Source organism: Neofelis nebulosa, chromosome 1 (genome assembly GCF_028018385.1).
Source record: "Neofelis nebulosa isolate mNeoNeb1 chromosome 1, mNeoNeb1.pri, whole genome shotgun sequence".
Classification (NCBI taxonomy): domain Eukaryota; kingdom Metazoa; phylum Chordata; class Mammalia; order Carnivora; family Felidae; genus Neofelis; species Neofelis nebulosa.
This window is the reverse complement of record NC_080782.1, coordinates 235,039,033-235,059,799: the sequence shown is the minus strand read 5'-3', so window position 1 is coordinate 235,059,799 and position 20,767 is coordinate 235,039,033. Positions and strand designations below refer to the sequence as shown.

The 20,767-nt window shown below is 47.7% G+C and overlaps 1 protein-coding gene and 1 pseudogene across 4 annotated transcripts in view; one reads left to right on the top strand and one right to left on the bottom strand.

Moving 5' to 3' along the window:
* The window catches only part of SLC7A1 (solute carrier family 7 member 1), an 80,729-nt gene extending 69,213 nt beyond the window's left edge, over positions 1-11,516 (bottom strand). For 2 of the 4 annotated variants that reach the window (XM_058688707.1, XM_058688704.1), the window contains exon 1: positions 11,214-11,516. The gene's annotated coding sequence lies outside the window, so the exon portion shown is untranslated. Of the gene's footprint in view, positions 1-792; positions 870-2,356; positions 2,576-11,213 lie in introns of those variants that run through there. The other 2 variants (XM_058688711.1, XM_058688717.1) reach the window with 2 other exon arrangements.
* Positions 11,517-18,899: 7,383 nt separating this feature from the next.
* LOC131494508 (transmembrane protein 126A-like) lies at positions 18,900-19,497 on the top strand (annotated as a pseudogene).
* The last annotated feature ends 1,270 nt before the right edge of the window (positions 19,498-20,767 follow it).

The window sequence follows — 20,767 nt, the reverse complement described above, 5'->3', positions numbered from 1 at the left end:
TCAGATAGGTTCTTCTTCAACTCATAATGAATACAATAAATTAAAAAAAAAAAAAAAAAAAGGCTTTTCAAAGTGCTGAAACTAACAAACTCTGAGCCATCTCTGAAAATTCACACACAGCCTGACCGGGCCACCTTCAAAACCACCAGCATGTGAGGTCAGCGAAGGCAAGAGCCATCTAGTTTGCATCAGCAGGAAACCACAGGAGGAATTCATACAGGTCTTGCCCTGTGTCCCCATTCACCTTGTTGGGAATCGTCACACACAAGAAATGTCCACTTCGGTTAGAAACCCCCACGCCACCACGAAAAGAAACCTCTACCCTCTGGCTGTCTCTGTCCAAACCAGTCTGGACAGAGAATTACACCCAGGCCCAAGCCCAGGGAACCTGAAATTCAGGACATCAAGGCGGAGTGGCAGGTGGGTTCGCAGGCTAGCGTGCCCAAGCCTAACAGTGTTTGCAAACTGCAAGTTGCCACCAGCACTTTTTTTTCATGCAAGAGAAACAGAAAGTATTGGAGTGCACCGCAGGTACAAGAATGGGTGCTGTTTCACAAAAACTTTCATTTAGATCTATAGACGTGTATGTGCCCGTGTGTGTACTTGATCACAGGATACACTGATTTCTTACTGTGGATTGCAGCCAGAGGAGTCTGAAAGCCTCCACCCTCAGGAGAACCACTGTGCGGGCACGACACAGCCTGAAGGAAGCCTTCCCAAAGACCAGGTTTCCAGAACCCTGTGTGGAGGGCAGGTGGAAAGGCGGCCAGCACAGCTCTGAAAACTAAGTACCTGTGTCCTTCTGATAAGAACGAAACGATATCACCAGAGAGAGGTATGGGCAGCTGGAACGTGCATCCTCCCTGCAAAAAAATCACGACATCAGGGCCATTTTCAAAGCTAACCTACCTTGCAGGTAAGAATGCGACGCTGTGTCGTTACAGAACTTATAAATTAGAAATCAGGACATCGTGTAGGTGTCTCTCGGTAGGACTGATGCTTAAAGATGAGACATCCTAGACAAATCAGGTAAAAATTCTCAACAGGACAGGACAAGCCACTCTGATGGTACATCAGCTACAGAGTATGTAAAAAGATGTTGTAATTTTACCCCATCTGTGAAAGTGCCTAATAGCCAACCCAGGAAAAATTTAATATTCTGATACTCTAATTTCAACACAACAGGATTATTTGAAAACTAGAAATGTCAAAGTCACTCATTCGTAGCCTGATTGGTACTGAAGCACAAAATGTGGCACATATTTGTACCCCAAAAAACCCCAAAATAAACCCCAAACAGAGATGCCAGGGCAAAAGTACAATAAAAATTTTAAATATTTATTATTCTTTCCACCTGCCAAAATGTTACTATTTAGCCCAAAGACATTTCCTCCTTTAGAACACTACTGTTTCACTAATTATGAAAATATTTATTTAACAAATACTTGTAGAGCACCACTTTAGGTGCTACGTACAGAGCAGTGAACAAACCAAAGTCCAATTTTAATAGTGTTTTCTTTCTGCGCAAATACATAGACCTCAGATAAGATAACGCTGAACACAGAAAATTGTATCCAGACTTCACTTTCGCTTTTGACAGCAAAGTTTTTCCATAACATCAAATATTCTTTGAAAATACCATTTTTGGGAGCACCTGGATGGCTCAGTCAGTTCAGCGTCTGACTTCAGCTCAGGTCATGATCTCCCGGTTGGTGAGTTCGAGCCCCACATCGGGCTCTGTGCTGACAGCTCAGAGCCTGGAGCCTGCTTCGGATTCTTTGTCTCGCTCTCTCTCTGCCCCTCCCCTGCTCACCCTCTGTCTCTGTCTCTGTCTCTCTCTCAAAAGTAAACATTAAAAAAAGAAAGAAAGAAAGAAAGAAAGAAAGAAAGAAAGAAAGAAAGAAAGAAAGAAAGAAAGAAAGAAAGAAAGAAAGAAAGAAAGAAAGAAAGAAAGAAAATACCATTTTGGGGGCGAGTAGACGGCTCAGTCGGTTAAGCGTCCAACTCTTGATTTCGGCTCAGGTCATGATCTCACGGTTCATGAATTAGAGCCCTGCATCCGGCTCTGTGCTGACAGTGCAGAGCCTGCTTGGGATTCTGTCTCCCTTTCTCTCTACCTCTCCCTCTCTCCTGTGCTCTCTCTCTCTCTCTCTCTCAAAATACATAAATACATAAAAAAAAAAAAAAAAATTTTCATTGGCTACGTAATATTCCATCCTACATGGTGTCATAATTTACCAAAAGACATTTCTAAATGCTTACCACAAGACAAAAATACAAACAAGAGACACAGTCAAATATAGCATGTAAAACCTAGATTTAGGACCTTAGGTAGGGGAGACCAATACAATCTTACCAACTCACAGACCCCGGGCAGCGGACGTCAACACGGCGACACCTTCCTCACCTTGCACCACATGAAGGTCTAATTTGTGAATCTCCCTTTATAAGCCTCACTCCCTCTTTGATCCAAGAGAACATTGTCTGCACAGAACAATACGTTTTCATTTCAATTTCCCTTCTTTTCAGGAAAGGAAATGTTTGCACTTCAAAGGGTTTCTTTGAAGAGCAGCCCTCCGGGTCCTGGCCCATCCAGGTTAGGAGTTCCGTGGCCTCAGCGGGGCGTCCACCATCTGGGCGTCTGCCCACCGTGTCACTCTCAAGGCCAGCTCCTTCAAGGAGAGGGTCTGGTGCAGGAGAAGAAAAAATAAACACATGGAAAAACACTTGAGGCTTTTGATCACGCCCTTCAGAAGCCCTTTTTCACACATAATGTAGGTCTACAGCTCAGGGAAACTGAGGTCCAAAGGATGGGAAGCCGTGGACGTCACAGCTTCTTGGAACAAAACCACTCAGCAAAGTCCCCTTCGGGGCCAGGAAAAAGTGAGCCCCTTTCAGTTACTGCTGGTAATGACTAAGGGCGTGGCCTGGATAAATGAAACGCGGGAGCAAGATCCACCCTTCACATGGAAGTTTTGGAACTTTCCCCTAGAAACTTGAGGGCAGCACAGTTACTAACAAAGAGCAAAATTCACAATGTAGAATTTCACCTCTGGGAGCCTAGGTGGCTCAGTGGGTTGAGTGTCCAACTCTTGATTTTGGCTCAGGTCATGATGCCAGGGTCGTGAGATCAAGCCCTGCATCAGGCTCCACACTGAGCACAGAGCCTGCTTAAGATTCTCTCTCCCCCGCCTCTGCCCTCTCCCCTGTCCGTGCACTCCCTCTAAAATAAATTAAAAAATAAAAAAGAAGAAGAATTTGGCCCGATTTCTCCACTGGCCCACTCGTGGGGGCCCAAGAGGTTCAACAACAGGCAAGCCTAACAACCATGTTAAATAACCACAAATTATCTGCCAAGCGGCCAGTGCCATTTCTTGGATCGAGGCCCCGTACCCAACCTCCCCTTCTGCCAAGTCTAGGAAGTCAGGGGTACATAGCGGACAAGAGAGGACCTGCAACATTTCTTTTCAAGTCTTGAACAAGTTCTGGGTACTAAGGATCTCCACTCTCGCCTGCCCCGAGGTGGTTCAGTTCAGCTGCTCAGGGGGGCGACCGCCCAAGAAGTGGGCAGGAGCAGGAAAGATTCCACTCTGCCCAGCTCCAGACAGGGAGCCCGCTCCTCCTCACAGCCCAAGGATGCCATGGGCTCCTGCCCTGGGTGTTTGGGGTGTAGGTCTGGGTGACCAGGTCACCCTGAGTGGAAGTCTTCCACTCACCTTTCTGCAAGCCCCTTACCTAGCCTGGCGCTAAGCTCCTGCACTGGAATAACAAATGGTTTTTGTTTTCCCGTTCTCTTCTATTTTTCTGGTTTCCAAATTTTTCACAATGAGCATTCTAACACTCAGAAACAATTTTTCTTAAAGACCCTTATGAGATTGGAGTGCCTGCGTGGCTCAGTCGACTAAGGGTCAGACTTTGGCTCAGGTCATGATCTCATGGCCGGTGAGTTCGAGCCCCGCATCAGGCTCTCTGCTGTCAGCAAGAGCCCGCTTAGGATCCCCTGTTCCCCCCCAACCCCAGGCCTGTCCTGTGTGCACTCTCTCTCTCAAAAGTAAACATTTTCTTTTTTTTTTTTTTAATTTTTTTTTTTTTAACGTTTTATTTTTGAGACAGAGAGAGACAGAGCATGAACGGGGGAGGGGCAGAGAGAGAGGGAGACACAGAATCGGAAGCAGGCTCCAGGCTCTGAGCCATCAGCCCAGAGCCCGACGCGGGGCTCGAACTCACGGACCGCGAGATCGTGACCTGAGCTGAAGTCGGACGCTTAACCGACTGAGCCACCCAGGCGCCCCAGAAATAAACATTTTCTAAAAAGAGGCTTATGAGAAATTAAGACCACAGTTCCTCTGAAAGATCCCCTCCCATACACACTAAAGTCATATATATTTTTATGCATCTACACATTAATTATATGTAGAGAGAGATGGCTATAAAGGACATTATCTGGACAAGTGAAAGTTGAATACGGACCGTGGACTAGATAGCAACGTATATCAAATGTGTATCAATGTTCAGTTTCCTGATTCAGATAACACACCGTGGTCATGCAAGAAAACATCCTTATTCCTAGGAAATACACACTGAAGGATGTAGGGGTAGGGTAAATAAAAGGCATGATGTCTTCAGCTTACTCTCAAATCACTCAGGGAAAAAAAAACGCATATAGGTGTGTGCAGACAGATCAATGGAGATAAAGCCATAGATACCTACATAGAAGAATAGAAGGAAAAAGTTAAAGAATGGGTTAATTTAAGAAAGGGGTACACAGGGCTTCCTTGTACTACTGCAACTTTTAAGTCTGAAACATTATACAAACAAGGTGGGGAGAGCACAGGAGAAATGGAGAAAGGCAGGAGGGGGTTGGAACACTTCCCTCCCTCCACCTGCCAGCTTCATGGCCCTGGCTGCTACCCTGCCTGGGACAGCCAGCCTCAGCACACTGATCAACAGAGTCAAGACCTGGGTCTCCAGAAGGCGGCCGACTTCGTCCCACACGCCGTCCCTGGTTCCCGCAGAGGGCTCTCCTCGAGCCAAGACGGCTGGACGTGCAGGAGTAAAACAGGGCTCTCCCGTGGCCTGGGCGGCAAGTCCCATATCCATTCTGCTCCAGTGACGAGGATGCCAAACTGCGACCCAGGGAGACTGCGGCCCTCCTGACGTCCGACACCCACGCCGGCTCCCCGTCTGGACACCTCCCTGCACAGCTGTCCGGGGCACCAGAGCTCCAGCCGTGCCACGAACACAGGGCTCCGCTCTGGGCACAGAGGGGAGGAAGCGCTGTGTTCCAGGCCAGCGGGAGTGGAGGAAAAGCAGGGCACCGTCCAGTGGCACGGCGGGCTCCGCAGCTCCGGGACTCGCTCAGAAACAAGGGGGGTGTGGGGCTGAGCGGCCGCGGGTGCACGGGCTGAAACCTCAGGCCTGGCACTGCCTGCTGCGTGTGCGTGCCAGAACGCGGTCCCAGGAGAGGCCGGGGCCCGTACAGGCTGCCGCAAACAGCCCTGAGGCACACTGACGGTCGGGACTCCGAGCCGGGCCCCTAGGGGTCCAATCCTCGCTCTGCCACCGACTGCCCGAGCGCGTGCCTGTGGGCAACTTGCATCACTTCTCAGGGCTTCCGTTTCCCATCTCTCAAAATAGTGGCATCAACCTCACTGGGCGGCTGTGAGGATTCCGTAAAGACCTAGAATGCCAAGTACACAGTGAGTACTCACCACGCGCTTGTGATTCTTCATCTTACCCTGCCCTGGGCCTCTCCCTTCCTTCCTATTTGATGTAACAGACTCTGGCTAATGGTACTTGGTAGACAGATAAGAAGACACAGAAGAAAAGAACATTTCCAAGCTGACCTTAAGATGGGAAGACAACAGTTACAACACCGCGATGAAGCAACAGTAAGAGCGGGTAAGAGCGGGTTTGCGCCCTTCCCTCCCACTGCTGCCCCCCCCTCCGAAGCGTCCACCACCTCCACCCCAAGGCACTTAGGGGATCCCACGTTGCCACCTCAAGGAAGAGAGGAAATAAGGTGGAAAACAGAGATGGCTCTAACTGTTTGGCTATGGTTTTCAAACTCAAAGCCGTCAGGGTAATTTGGACAAAATATGTGGGGGATCAGGATGACTGACGAGGGCAGATCACCCCAGCACGCACGCGCACACACACCCACACTGTTACTCACGTACGCGTGCCCACACGGACACACACCAGCAAGCACCGAGAATGAGGCTGTGAGCTCCGCTTTCCAGAGGGACAAGGAGTGGCTAAACCCAAAGTGCGTGGATCTGACATCTAAAGGAACCTGACCTCCAACACACCCAGAGCAGTCCCTGATCCCCAGAGGGCTTATGGTTGCAAGGTCACCGAGGCAGTCAGAGCCAACACAGCCCCAGAGACCGTGGTTCCTCCCCGCCATATCTCCCTTCCCCATTGTAGCAAAAAGGCCACAGAATGACCTCAACTGTAAAAGGACAGTGGTAGAGACCGCCCTCCAGGTCTAAAGGGGACAATGATACAGGAACTAAGGTCATATCCACAGATCCTAGACCTGGGTCAGCAGATGCCTCAAAAGCTCAATGTCCCCCCAAAACCTTGGCACTATGTCCGAGCCCCGCAATACAGACACAATTGCAAGGGAAAGGGACTATGTTTTAACCCCCTGGCAAAATGGGAGACTGAAACAAACTTGTCCTAGGAATTACTTTTCTCCACACCTAAATCAAAGAACTGAGCTTTCTTTCCAGTATAATAGTTACCATTTATTTGAAGCACTTGGTATGTACCAGAAGCCGTGTCAAGTACATAACATAGATTACCTCATTTAAATCCTCTCAATCCTACAAGGTTGGCACTAAGAGCCGATTATTACGCCAACAATATGGAAAAGACTTTAAGTATGAAAAATACGATAGGAAAGGCACTTATCCTGTAAGCAGACTGCACTCCAGGACCCAGAACTTTCTGCATGACAAGATCCATGGCATCTCCTTTGACCCCGCAGTGCATGGCCCCGTGGGGAACTCAGGGTGGCCACGCAGAGCAGAGGCTACCCCCCTGCAGCCAGAGTCTCTAGACCACCTGCTAAGTGGTCTCTACAATGGAGAACTCGCTACGCATGGAGAACACAGCATGCAGGTCCCATTCCTAAACAAACGGAAAAATATTTAGTTGTTCTCACAGTCAAGAACGTTATCTGAACAAATATTCTGGAGAAAGCACTATAGCAGAAATATGGAACGTTAAGGGAACACAACCGCCCATGCCCTCTGCGCCTCCAGAAAAAGGGAGAAAAGGCTGACAATCCACTCAGGAAAAAGGGAGAGAGGATACAGAACTACACACGGCCCAACTAAGGGACGCTCTTCTACCTCCAGAAACGTCCACCTGGCAGCAGCCTTTGAAGGCTTCCCTGAGCTTGACTTCTGGTTCCCATAATCAGAATAACAGACTGGTAATAGACAGAACTTACTCCACGGAAGAAATCTAAATGTATTGATTTGGGACCTTGACTCTTCTCAAGTACACTATGGAAGTCATAGTTTGTGAGCTTCTTTACTGTGAGGCCGAGGGAAGGCTTCCCCAGTCTGTGGATGGAGCAGGTCTACTGAGTTGGGAGAGTCTAAATGCTCTGGGAGCTGCACGCAGAGTAGCAAAGCGAGGACTCCAGAAGCCTAGGGTTGGTACTACTCGTCCTGGGCTCCCCAAAGCAACCTCCTTCAGGGCACATCATCTCAGGCTCCACTGAAGCTGTAAAGGCCTCTAACCACACACGGCTCTAACTTGTTTACACAGTTTGTTCACCAAATGTACGATCTGGTAGTCCGAACAGTTACTGACAATCAACAGAGGGGGAAAGCCAAAGAACAGACACTGGGTGTGGCAGGATGGGTCAACTCTATGCCAGAATCAATCCTAATGTCCAGAAAGGTCTTTCCTACAGCCTATGCTTCTGGGAGGAATGAATCCAGACCAATGGGTAACGTAAAGGGCTTCACTCACAGCGCTGCCAATGCGTATCTGAAGGAATGCCTTTAGAATGGAATGAACACATTTAGCAGTCCACCAAATCGTTTTACCAATCTGTTGCCCATTCTTCTGACCCACAGGTGGCAAATGCACTAAACCTCCCGTGATAAATCAGGGCGCAGTTTGAACAACTGCAGGGGTGCTTATATTCAAAGCTTCTTTGGAGTCAGCATTGGGGATGGGGGGGGGGGGGGGTGGATTATGGAGAAAGAGAAAAGAAAAGCCCCTAAAGTTTGACCTAAATCGTTGTGCTGGATAGAACCTTGGCCGGGGATCCGATGCCAGCGACCCAAGGCACGAGAAACCCCTGGAAGGCAGGTGCCCTGAAGACCCACGAATGAAAAAGGAGGCACACCCCACGTGGCAGAGGTCCCCATCCCGGCAGTGGGACGAACCCACGGCCAAGGTGTCCACTGGAGGGTGGTAGGGAAGCACAGGGAGTCTGCAAGCACAAAGAGATCCCCCAGTTAGGTGTGAGCCAGCAAGAAAGCTAGGTGAAAAGGAAGATGGTCAGCAACCTGGAAGAGGTGGCTGTGACACAGTCATGCATTTGTGAGAAGGGGCCCCAAGAGGACAGATCTAGTTCAGCTCTGCCCCTTGAGGATGGAAATACCTAAAAACGGTCAGTTGTGACTTAAGGGGGGGGGAAAAAAAAAAAAGGTCCTTCCCAACATGCTCTTTCCTCTACCTTCCCCATCCCGTTAATACGGCAGTTCTACTCCTTGGAATTGTATTTAACTTCTTTCACGCCACACGTGGAATCCACTGGCCAAGCCTGTTGAGTCTCCCTTTAAAATCTACAGATGGAACAAGGAGCTAAGTCTAGAGCTGGGGCAGAACTCAACCACCTCCGGTTTCTACCACCTCCACCCCAGTCCACGTCGCCACCACCTCTCAAGGAAACGACATATGGCCACTCTCTCTTCTGCACAAATAACCTGGAGCTGGATTTTATTCCAGACTTAAGTTACACAAGTCTCTGAACTGGTCTCCAGGCTTCTATGCCTGCCTACTTCCCCCCCCCCCCCCACCTCTGTCTCTTCTTCACAAACATTTCAAGTAAACCTCTGATGGTTCTCCGCTTCATCTAAAGTAAAAGCAGAGTCCTCATGGTCCATGAGATCTGCCCTCGACTGGAACAAGGCAGTGGTAGAGACAGCCCCCAGGCCCAAAGAAGCCAATGACACAGAAAAACACTAGGGTCCCGTCCACAGGTCCTGCTTGGAGTGAGGACCGAGAACCAGGTGGAATGATGAATAACTACGTGATGCCTATGGGTTAGAGGAAAATGTTTCTCTCTATAACAAGGACGGACTTATTCCTATTTCAAATTCCTCCCTAGGACTAATAAACCAGTACCTCCAAATACATAGTAATGAAAAGGGATGAATCCAGTTAGACACAATGCTGGCCTCTCCAACATAGTTACATTATTTTTACTTGCCTTAGGCAAAAAGAAACTCCAGACTAGAACAATCAATAAACATGTATCTTTACCGAATATAATTAATATGTGTCTTAGAATTCAAGCTCCCCAAGGTCAGCAATCTTGTCTTCCAAGCCTTTTCCGCTACAGCAAATAGTTATACACATAAGAGCACTCAGGTGGCTCAAATCCAGATTCAAACAACCGTGTACATTTCTGATCTCTATGAAGTTTTGTCCTGTTAGTCAGAACTCCCTCAACACTCTTTAGATTTCTTTATAATGACCAAATCTGATCTTAATATGCTAAACCTTTAGAAACTATTTTAAGCCATTGTTGACTTTGTTCCCTAACTTCTATTCTGATTGTGTGTGACTTAAATGAGACCTTTTGTTTTAATGACAGAGGGTGTGTTCATATAAAAATAACGATAATTTCCACTGAGACCAACTAAAAATATCAGGGGAATAAATGTATCATGGTTTCCTATTATCTGAACCAAACATAAAGGACAAGAAATGTTACGATAACTCCCTAATAAATTATAATTCCAATTAAAGACAACGAGGAAATTCAACCACAGGCCAAACGTACACAGTTCTGCCCGGTCAAATTTTAAAGAGCACATTTTTAGGGAAATACACCAGGGACTGAAATCCCAACCCTCTCCTCCTGTACCTAAACCTGCAATAAAACACAACCGTAGGTTAATTCTATAGGAGAGCCTGACCCTGTGTATTGGGAGGTGTAGTTTTCTTGCTGAAGGCACATGTCTGTATCCTAATCTTAACAAGTCAAACAGCACTCCTATCTCCCACACTCGCTGAAAAGAGGAAGGAGCTAAAATAAAATAGCACGCTGCTGTAGTACTACAGCCTCACGGCTGCTCTGTGTACACACGGGTTTAGAACGCCTGCCTGACCTGCTCAGTCTGGGACGTTTTCTACTACGCAGAAAGGAACACACTGCGAATAGGTTGTCTTTATTAAGCCGGAAGAACTTCCTCTCGCTCCAGACCATCTGGAAGGCTTGAAGAACTCAGCCTTCGCAGGTCAAATCTAGTCACGAGGAAGCCCACCCAGGGGGGGCGGAACTTGCCCGAAATAACCCTGGAGACTCAGACAAGAGGTGTCGACGGGCCGGGGAGTGACACGAGGTCTAGGGAAGAGAGGTGGGCGCCGCAGGCAGGGTGCGGGGGTGAACCGCTATCCCCAGGCGGGCCACCTGCCGCGGGACCACCACCACCCGCCCCCCCCGCGGCCGCAGGGCGGGCTCCCACCGCTGCGATGACACATCGCGGACCTCGTGGCGGGGCGGGGTGCTCCGCTCCGCGCCATGTAAGGGCAGGCCTCCGGATGCCTCCCGGGCCGGCCCGCGTGCCCGCTCCGGCTCTCGCCCCCTGCCCACTCCGACCACCCCGAGCGTCCCGGCGCGGGGTCGCCGGCCGGCGCGCGCGCGCGGCCGGCATCACGGCGGCGCCGGGTCGTCCACGCTTACTCACTCGGTGTTGCATCATGCACCACACCGCGCCTTCAGGGAACCAAAATGGACTCCGGTGGAGGAGACAGCCGCATGGGCACCGGCCCCGCGCGCACAGCCCCGCGCCCGCCCTGCCCTCGCCCACCCCGGAGGATGCCGGCGCCCCGGGCGCCCGCCCCTCCCCGCTCCCCGCGCCGCCCTCCCGCGGCCCCACGCGGCGCCGGGGGCCCCTCCAAGGTGACCCGGACCCGGGCAGCCGCCCTGGCGCCGGCGGGGGCCGGGCACTCACCGCGGCGGCGGCGGGCGGGCGGACTGCCGGTGGCAGGATGCGGACCAGTCCTCCGAGGGACTCAGGCACGCGCGGCCGGACGACGGCGGCTCGGACGGAGGCGCGGCGCGCGGGGAGCGGGAGCTGCGGGGAGCGGATGCCGGCTGGCCTCGCGCCCCGCGCCGCAGATGACCGGAGGCTCACACCTGCCCGCGCTGACTGAATGGAGCGTGGAGGGCGGGCGGGCTCCGGCGCCGGGTTTCATCAGCCGTGCGCCCGGCCCCCCGCCCCTAGCGCCCGCCCCCGGGCCCTGGCAGCCTCGGGCCCGCTCGCGCGCGTCACCGCCGGGCACCAATGGGAGTGCGGCGCGGTGGCGGCGGCGGGCCCGGGGCGGCGGCCGGGGCGGGGCGGGGGGCGGGGCGGGGCGTCTTCGCGCCCTGCGCCGGGACCTGGGGTTCCCCCGGCGGGCGGGCCGGCCGGGCGGTGCCTCCTGGAGCTTTCGCGGCTGCCCCGCCCTCTTGTTGCCATAGCCCAGCCAATCGGAGCCCGCGGCGCGACCGCATCCTCCCGTCCTCTGACAGCCCGTCCGCGCGGGCCAGGGCTGGTGCCGCAGGCTCTGCAGTGCCACCCCGAGCGGAGCTGACACCGAGCTCGAGTCCAGTGTTCCTTTTCCAGAAACGAAACGTGTGAGAGGCGCTTCAAGGTTTCGTTTTGTTTTGTTCTTAATAAATCTTCATTTGTCATTGGATTGTTTTATCATTTGCTCTTCCTGTGTTTTTAATAAGCAACTTATCCTCACCCTTTGCCAGGAAGCCTGAATCTGCCTGGGTCCCTTAGCAGTAGGACAAGCACACCTGACCGGGTGGCTTGATCCCAGCGGCTTACTTCCAGAGTTTCTCTTCCGGAGATGGCAAAAACTTTAGAACCGAACCCCACAGTGCTCACCTAACAAGCTCCCTGTTTACTGTCTCTCTTTGCTGCAAAAACCCACGCAAGAATCACAGCCTATAAAGATCCAGTAATCTGTGACACGGGAGGCATGAACGGGTCAGAGAATCCCGCCAGCCTCCTAACTTTGTAAGAAAACAGAAAAACGATAGCACAGTGTTCATGACCTTGGAATCCTTTCCACACCTTCTAAACACACCCCCTTCAGAAAGGTTTTAATGAACACACAGAAATGGGCTAATACTGGTAATGCACTGTGAACAGTGTTTGGTGTCCTAATAAGCAACTAGGTGTGTGTTGTTTCAAAACGAATTTCAGTTTCAGCTGTACGGTGCTGAAACCATCTGCTGGGGTTGCATTATGGAGGTCTCCCGTGCTGGAGCTCTTCCTGAATCCCACACAGCTTCCTTCACTTGCTGATAATGCCATCAAAGGATGTCCCCTTCCCACAGAAGGAAGCCTGGTGTGATTCAGGGACCATCCTCTTTGCCTTTGCACCAGATCTGGATTTGAATCTGAATTCTACCATTTGCTGTGTGGTCTTCTTTGAGCTATTCCACCTCTGTTTGGAGCATCTAAACCTTATGTTCTTTTTTTTTTTTTTTTAAACCCTATATTCTTATCAGAAGTCCATCCCTTAGTGTTTGAAATATGACTGTGGGATTTTTTTTTAAGACTCTTGGCAGTAAAACAGAATTTAGAAGGCTGTAGAGGTGCCCTGCTTGGACAACACAGAGAGGGTACATACAGTTAAGATGTGTACATTCTAAAAGCAAGTATTTCAGGCCCTGATGGGGGAGAACTTATCCAAGGGGATTTTTAGCACTGTGCTCAGTTTAGCAATCCAACCCAGCAGGCTTTGTCATCAGGAGGACAATAGGAGACCCTCAATGACAAGGCCCATAAGCAAGCAACTTCCTGGCAAAAAGGATTCAATGTGAACCAGGGAAAGAACAAATATGCTCAAGGTCTCAGCAAAAAGGGGAAAAGCTTTAAAAAAAAAACAAACTGGCTGAATGTTTTCAGTAAAGCTAAATTTCAGGCAGGTTAGGATTCACACAGCAGGCCCAAAGGGACCAATGAGTGACAGGCAACCTTGATTAGAATCAAGGAGCAAATAAGCCATGATTTCAGAGACCATTAAGGAAAGGAGATGCTTGAATTTAGGCCCTGCAAAGCATCTTAGAAAGTTAAGCTTGACAGACCAGGTCCCAGCCTAGCACCATCAGGCAGCAGGGAGACATAGAAAGTGCAGAGAATCAGAGTCAGACGGATGGGGTTTTCACGTCTACCTCTGCTTCCTGCTAGCTGCTGGCCGGGGGAAATTGTCCTCTCTCGGCCTCAGTTTCCCCAACTTCAAAGTAAGGATTTTACTACCTGCTGGATACGTGCAACTTCGTGGTGAGAATGAAAAATATGTATTCAGGAAAGCTGGGGGGGGGGGGGAAGAAAAATACGTATAAAGGTAGAACGGAAAAGAGATCCCAGAAATAGATCCACAGAACAGTCAACTGATCTTTGACAAAGAGGCAAACGCAATCCAATGGAGAGAGGATAGTCTCTCCAACGAATGGTACTGAACAACTGGACAGCCGCATGCAAAACAACAACAACAACAATCTAGACACAGACCTTACACCTTTCACAAAAGTTAACTCAGGATAAATCATAGACCTAAGTGTAAAATGCAAAACGGTAAAACTGCTAGAACATAACAGAGGAGACAATCTAAGTGATCTTTAGGTTCAGTGATGACTTTTTAGGTACAATGCCAAAAGCGTAATTCACAAAAGAAAAAATTGGTAAGTTGGACTTCGTTAAAATTAAAACCCTCTGCTCTGTAAAAGCCACTGTTAAGAGAATGAAGAGACAAGCCATGGACTGGGAGAAAATCTTCGCAAAACACATACCTGATAAAGTACTGGCCTTAAGAACTCTTAAACTCTTAAATGAACTCTTAAAACTCTTAAAACTCAACAATGAGAAAACAACCCAATTTTAAAAATGGGCAAAAGATCTGAACAGACACCTCACTGAAGAAGATATACAGATGGCAAATAAGCATATGAAAAGATACTTAACATTATACGTTGTTAGGGAACTGCAAATTAAAACAACAATGAGATGCCACTGCACAGTCATTGACTAGCAAAAACCCCAAATGCCAGACCACCAAATGCTGGCAAGGGACAACTGGAATAGCTACTTTGGAAGACACTTTGGCAATTTCTCACAAAACTACAGGCCAGTAATTGCATTCCTTGGTATTTACCCAAGTGAGTTGTGTCTACACAAAAACCTACATATGAATGTTTATAGCAGCTTTATTTGTAATTGTTACAACTTGGAAGCACCCAAGATGCCCTTCAATAAGTGACTGGATAAATAAACTGTGGTACATCCAGTCAATAGAATACTACTACTTCTTTTTTTTTTTTTAATTTTTTTTTTAACGTTTTTATTTATTTTTGAGACAGAGAGAGACAGAGCATGAACGGGGGAGGGGCAGAGAGAGAGGGAGACACAGAATCTGAGCAGGCTCCAGGCTCTGAGCCATCAGCCCAGAGCCCAACGCGGGGCTCGAACTCACGGACCGCGAGATCGTGACCTGAGCTGAAGTCGGACGTTTAACCGACTGAGCCACCCAGGCGCCCCTGGAATACTACTTCTTGACAAAAAGAAATGAGCTAGCAAGGCATAAAAGGACAAGGAGGAACATTAAAGGTATATTGCTAAGTAAAAGAAGCCAGTTTGAAAAGCAACATGCTGTATGATTCCAACTTCTGGAAAAAGCAAAATTATGGTGACAATAATAAGATCATTAGTTGCCAAGGGCTTGTGGGGGGAAGAGGGGAGAGGGGTGAATAGGTGAAGCACAGGGTATTTTAGGGCAGTGAAACTACTTTAAAGGCTACTGTAGTTGTGGATACATGTTATTATACATTTGTCAAAATCCCTAGAATGTACAACACAAAGGGTAAACCTTAATATAAACTATGAAATTTAGCTAATAATAAGAGTTCAAATATTGGCCCATCAACTATAGCAAAAGTCCCACACTAATTCAAGATGTTAATAATAAAAAACTGAATGGGGGGTAAGGGAGTATATGGGAATTCTCCATATATTCCCCTCAGATTTTTGTAAACCTAAAACTGTAGTATATATAGAAATACTGTACACAGTGTATGTATATAAAAGGAAATTTATATAAACACCATGTATTATATACAGTATGATACTATGTAGTATAGTTATATATATTATTTATCATACCTATAATTAGACTCTACCATTGACCCTTGAACAAAATAGGGGTTGGGGCACCAAACTCCCTCCTCCCCCACCCACTGTACCCCCACACAGTCTAAGATATGTGTATAACTTTTGCCTCCCCCAAAAACTTAACTACTTATAGCCTACTATTGACTAGAAGCCTTACCTATAGCATCAACAGTCAATTAACATATATTTTGTATGCCCTATTCTCTCTAGCTTACAATAAAGTAAGCTAGAGATCTGACTATTGGTTAGCTGACACTTAAAATAAAGTAAGCTAGATAGAAATGTTATGAAGAAAATCATAAGGAAGAGGAAATACATTTTATGGGCACTGTAAAATATCCATTATGTGTCGATCTGCACTATTCAAACCTGCGTTGTTGAAGGATCAACTGTATATTATGTACATTTATATAAAATATAATTAAGGATAGATAGATAGATAGATAGATAGATAGATAGATAGATAGACAGACTATATGTGAAGCACCTGGTATAGGTCTACACATAGAAAGTATTCAGTTAATAATTATTATTAAGCAGATCAAGGAAACGGAGCCCGTTCATTTTCTAGTGTTTCAAGACTGTGTAATGGATAGGTTAAACACGTGGGCTCGGCAGTCGGAGAACATGGCTTCGAATCCTGGCTGTGCAACTGCTAAGTTACATATACTTAGGCAAATTAGTTCCTTTTCTCCCAGTTCCGCCTTCCTCATTTCTAAAATAAGGATTATGGTTCTGGTAATGAATAAACAATGATATGCACGCAAAGCATTTAGCAGCACAGCCGGCCCATAACGAATGCCCAGAGAACATCGCTATTCACTTCAACAACTAGACGGATTTGTGGGGTCGGGCAAAATACTAAATTGGAGCGTTTCATCTTCTATAATAAAGGACTATTCTTACAACCAGACATTTTGCAGGAAAAGGCTGTCAGCTGGCCCTTCAAGAACTGAGAGGCAAACTGTCACCGCCCTGGTTCCCTGGGGGCCCGGGTGGAGAGGGAAAGGACACAGTTATTACTTCAGAGGACCTCTACTGTTGCCTGGCCAGCTCCTTTCTGGACTTCTGGAACCAGCATTATGTCCTTTTCTGGGAGATTCTGCTCTTGTCCCTCCCAACCTCCCCTGCTATTGTGTCTTCAACGGACACTACCGTCTCACGGGGTTCACCTCTGTCAGCACAGAAATGTTGTTGGGGTTGGGAGGCCCCTGATCCCAGCCGATCAATTCCTCCCTGGCTACAGTGAGGACTCGTAGCGTGGGGGACAGATGACATGAATTGAGATCACCTTAGAAGCCGTCCCAAGCCCTTGAGGAATTAGAAGAAAGAGAAGTCTCTTTCCTCCTTGTCAGCAGAGCTAGACAGGGGTCAGCCAGGTGGCACCAGCAGCCACAGCAGCTGTGTGGAATTAGCCGGTCTGAGATGATGAAGTGGACACAAAGAAGTCTAAGGTGAGGGACGAAGTGAGTGCTAATAGTCCCCGTCCCGGTGCTCACTGGGGCTGCCCAGCTGGGTAGAGATGCTCCTTTTTGCCAAAGCCATTTGTGTTGGGTCTCTGTCACTTATATGCAAAAGATTCCCAATTAATACAGCTTTCCTATCCTCGGGGCTGTCTACCCTGGGCCATATGGGAAGAATTTAGAGACACCTTGGCAAAATATTGCCCCTCCAGAAAAGACAGAGACATGCCTGACGCCCATTAGCATGGAAAAGTCAGGCCTTTGGGCTTAGAGGATCTGACTGCTGGTTAGCTGACAGAGAATGAAATCAGAACTCTGCCAAATTTTCAGGAGACCTTTGAAACCAGCTATATGCACCACTGTGTTATGGCAGAAAGTGCTTCTGTTCCACCACAAACACAGTGTGCCTACCCTCAAGCAGACGCGTTGTCTTTCGCACAATGTACATCTTTGTAAGAATATGCAGCTGTAAGAAAATGGTGAGAGATGCCACACAGCTTTATGCCCATGTATATTTATCATGGGGTTATTGGCAATAGCAAAAGAAGAAAGTGCACAGAGGTCCAAATACAAATAATTGGTTAAATACACCCTGTTCCATTCATAAAATGAAACAGACTATTAAGCTGCCATTAAGTATCATGTTTTCAAATGGTAGTTAATGGTGCGGGAAGTACTCAGATTAGGAGAATGGGATAGAATGTTTTTGTCTGAAAAACTGTATATACACACACATACACCTATATTCACATATGTAAACCTGTTATACATACATACCATAGATAATCAAGATGGAAACATAAAAATGTGGTCCCTAAGAGTTTTGTTTTGTATACTTACTTCCCTCAATATTCCACATCGAAAATTTATAAGAAACTCAATAGCTGTTATTAAAAATCAGAACTGTCGCCCAGACGTAAGATAAGATTCTGCCCCCAGCCCCATTTTTCACCCCCAAATCTAGATAGTCAAAGAACACGCACGCCTTCATTCTCAGCATTCACTGATCTTTGTGGTTTGTCTAGAAACCAGCGCGGGCCTGCCATTCAGCTATTGACACGCGTTGCAGGCATTTAGTGCTGGGGAACCAGGGAACCAGAGCAGGAGCTCTGAGACGTTGATGATGCCTTGTCTTCTCCGTACATATTAAAATAAAAATATTGAAATAAATTTGAGGAAGTCTAACCATTTCCATCTTTCCCCCTACTGCTGTGATTCCCTTCAATTTTTTTTTTTTCCTTAACATCACATTTTTTTTCAAATGAAAACCTTTTGGAGCCCCTGTTTAACTAGAGCCCTAGGCTTGGGCTCGCTTTGCCAGGCCAGCCCTCCAGGACTGACGTAAACTCTAATCTGAGCCCTGGCGAGGTCACCACTGAGAGAGGAATCTTCCTCACTCACCTTCCCAGTTTAAATTTGTTTCAAATGTGGAGGCCAATGGTACATATTTCCTATCGGGTTTCCAAAGTGTTTGGAAGTTTTTTTGTGCTCCGTGAAAGAGTTTTTAACTAATCTTCCATACTTTTGCTGTGTCCTTTAACATACAAATGCTATATCCTTTGACATCTAAACTTGGGAAACACATTAGGACATTCTGCATTATACAGTGTTATGGACAAATTGGGCCCCCCTAAAATTCTTGAGTTGAAGCCCTAAACTACAAATCCTCAAAATTTGGATTGTGGCCCATATTTGGAGATGGGCCTTTAAGGAGGCGATTAAATTAAATGAGGTCCTAATCCAATATGCCTGGTATATTTATAAGAAAAGGAGATTAGAGAATACGGAGAGACACCAGGGAAGTGTGAGCCCAGAGGAGGGGCCATTTAAGGACACAGTGAGAAGACGGCCATCTACAAGCTTCAAAAGAAACTAAACTTGGACCCAAGTCACATGTCGGCCAAAGATGGCTGCACTCAGGCTAGTCAAGCAAAGGTTGGAGTGAGCCCCAGTGTGGCCGAGGAAGCCCAATGGAGGCACCGGCTGTTGTGAGGAGAATATAAGGCCCCAGATGGAAAATCATGAACCAGATGATACTGTCAAGGAAAACTTAATTTTCTATATCATAACCAGAAAAATTAACCAACTCCCAGAAGCAGAAAGGAATCTACTTGAACATGGAAGAACGTATATTGGACACAATGCTGCTTCCTGTGGTCAAACAGCAAATAGTTTTTTGACACCTCTTAAGTGTGACACAGGCTCCTGTAGCTGCTGGCTTACCCGTGGCAGCGATCCCCTTTTTGACTGCGCACACAGCTGATGAAGGCTTTGTAAGTCTACCTTTGAATACAGGGGACTTGAGCTGTCAAGCTGGTACCACAACACAGGGTGATTGGTTGGTCTTGTTTTTGGCGGTCTGTACTCTATTTTCTTGGCTATACCTGTGAATGGAGGCCTAGCGGCCAGGTAGGAATCAGCCCTGACACCAGAGACAGGAAACAACTTACTAGATTAGAATTTCTAAGCCTGGCTTTAGAAAGGTGTTATTTCCCGTTTTGCTCCAGACTTCGTTTGCAGCAGACCCTGAGTCTAGACGATACAAGCGAAGTATAAAGCCTCTTCAGTTACCTGGCCCTGGCTTAAGAGATTCAGTGACTGTTAAATAAACGTGTACATGAAAATAAAATTGTAATGTATGGGGAAAAAAAAAAAAGAACAGGGGCACCTGGGTGGCTCAGAGTGTTGAGTGTCCGACTGCAGCTCAGGTCATGATCTCGCGGTCTGTGAGTTCGAGCCCCACGTCGGGCTCAGAGCCTAGAACCTGCTTCGGATTCTGTGTGTGTGTCTCTCTCTCCTCCCCTCCCCCACTCATTCTCTCTCTCTCTTTCTCTCTCTCTCTCTCTCTTTATCAAATAAATAAAATGTTGAAAGAAAGAAAGAAAGAAAGAAAGAAAGAAAGAAAGAAAGAAAGAAAGAAAGAAAGAAAGAAAGAAAGAAAGAAAGAAAGAAAGAAAAAAGACTAAACCCTCTGGACTCTCAGGCTCCAGAACTGTGAGAGAAAAAATCTCTGCTGTTTAAGCCACCCAGCCCATGGTATTTAATTATGGAAGCCCTAGCAAATTAACATATGGTGGAAATCATATTTTATTTTTATTTTTTTTAAGTTTGTTTATTTTGAGAGAGGGAGAGAAAAAGAGAGAGAGAGAGAAAGAGTTGGGGGGGGGGCAGAAAGAGAGGGAGAGAGAGAGAATCCCAAGCAGGCTCTGCACCGTCAGCACAGAGCCCAATGTAGGGCTCAATCTTACAAACCGTGAGATCATGACCAGAGCTGAAATCAAGAGTCAAACGCTTAGCCGACTGAGCCGCCCAGGCTCCCCAGTGGAAATCATATTTTAAATGGAGACTGACTGTCAGAGCTGAAAAACACAAGACCTAAGCTCCACCAGAGCACACATCTGGTTTTACAGAAACAGGGTGACACCCTAGAGTCCCTGTGGTCCTGGGACCAAGTAGAGGCAGAGCCAGGGCCCCTGAGGGCTCTTCTCCACCTAAGACCGATGTCTCCATTTGCTCACTGGTCAATTCATTGCTAGTAAAGTGTTTCCCACAACTGCTCTCTCCCACTTGGCTCCTGAGCCCAGTGTGGACGACAGGTAAACCTTCAAGGTTCTCCCCGTCCTCCTTGTCTATATAACTTGCAGTCTCATAGCTGTGCTGCCCACACGAGCAGTCCATTTTCTCTCAGCGGATGTGAGCACTATGCTATGAGCTTCAGAAAACTGTGACTCCGTTGTTAGTCAACTTGTGACTTTGATCAAGTTCTTCCGTGTCTCAGGGTTCCCTTAAATGAGGGCAACACGGTCTACCCTTGACTGATATCGTGAGGATTGAATGAGATGATGTGGGAAAGGCAGGCGATGGTCCACAGACACTAGC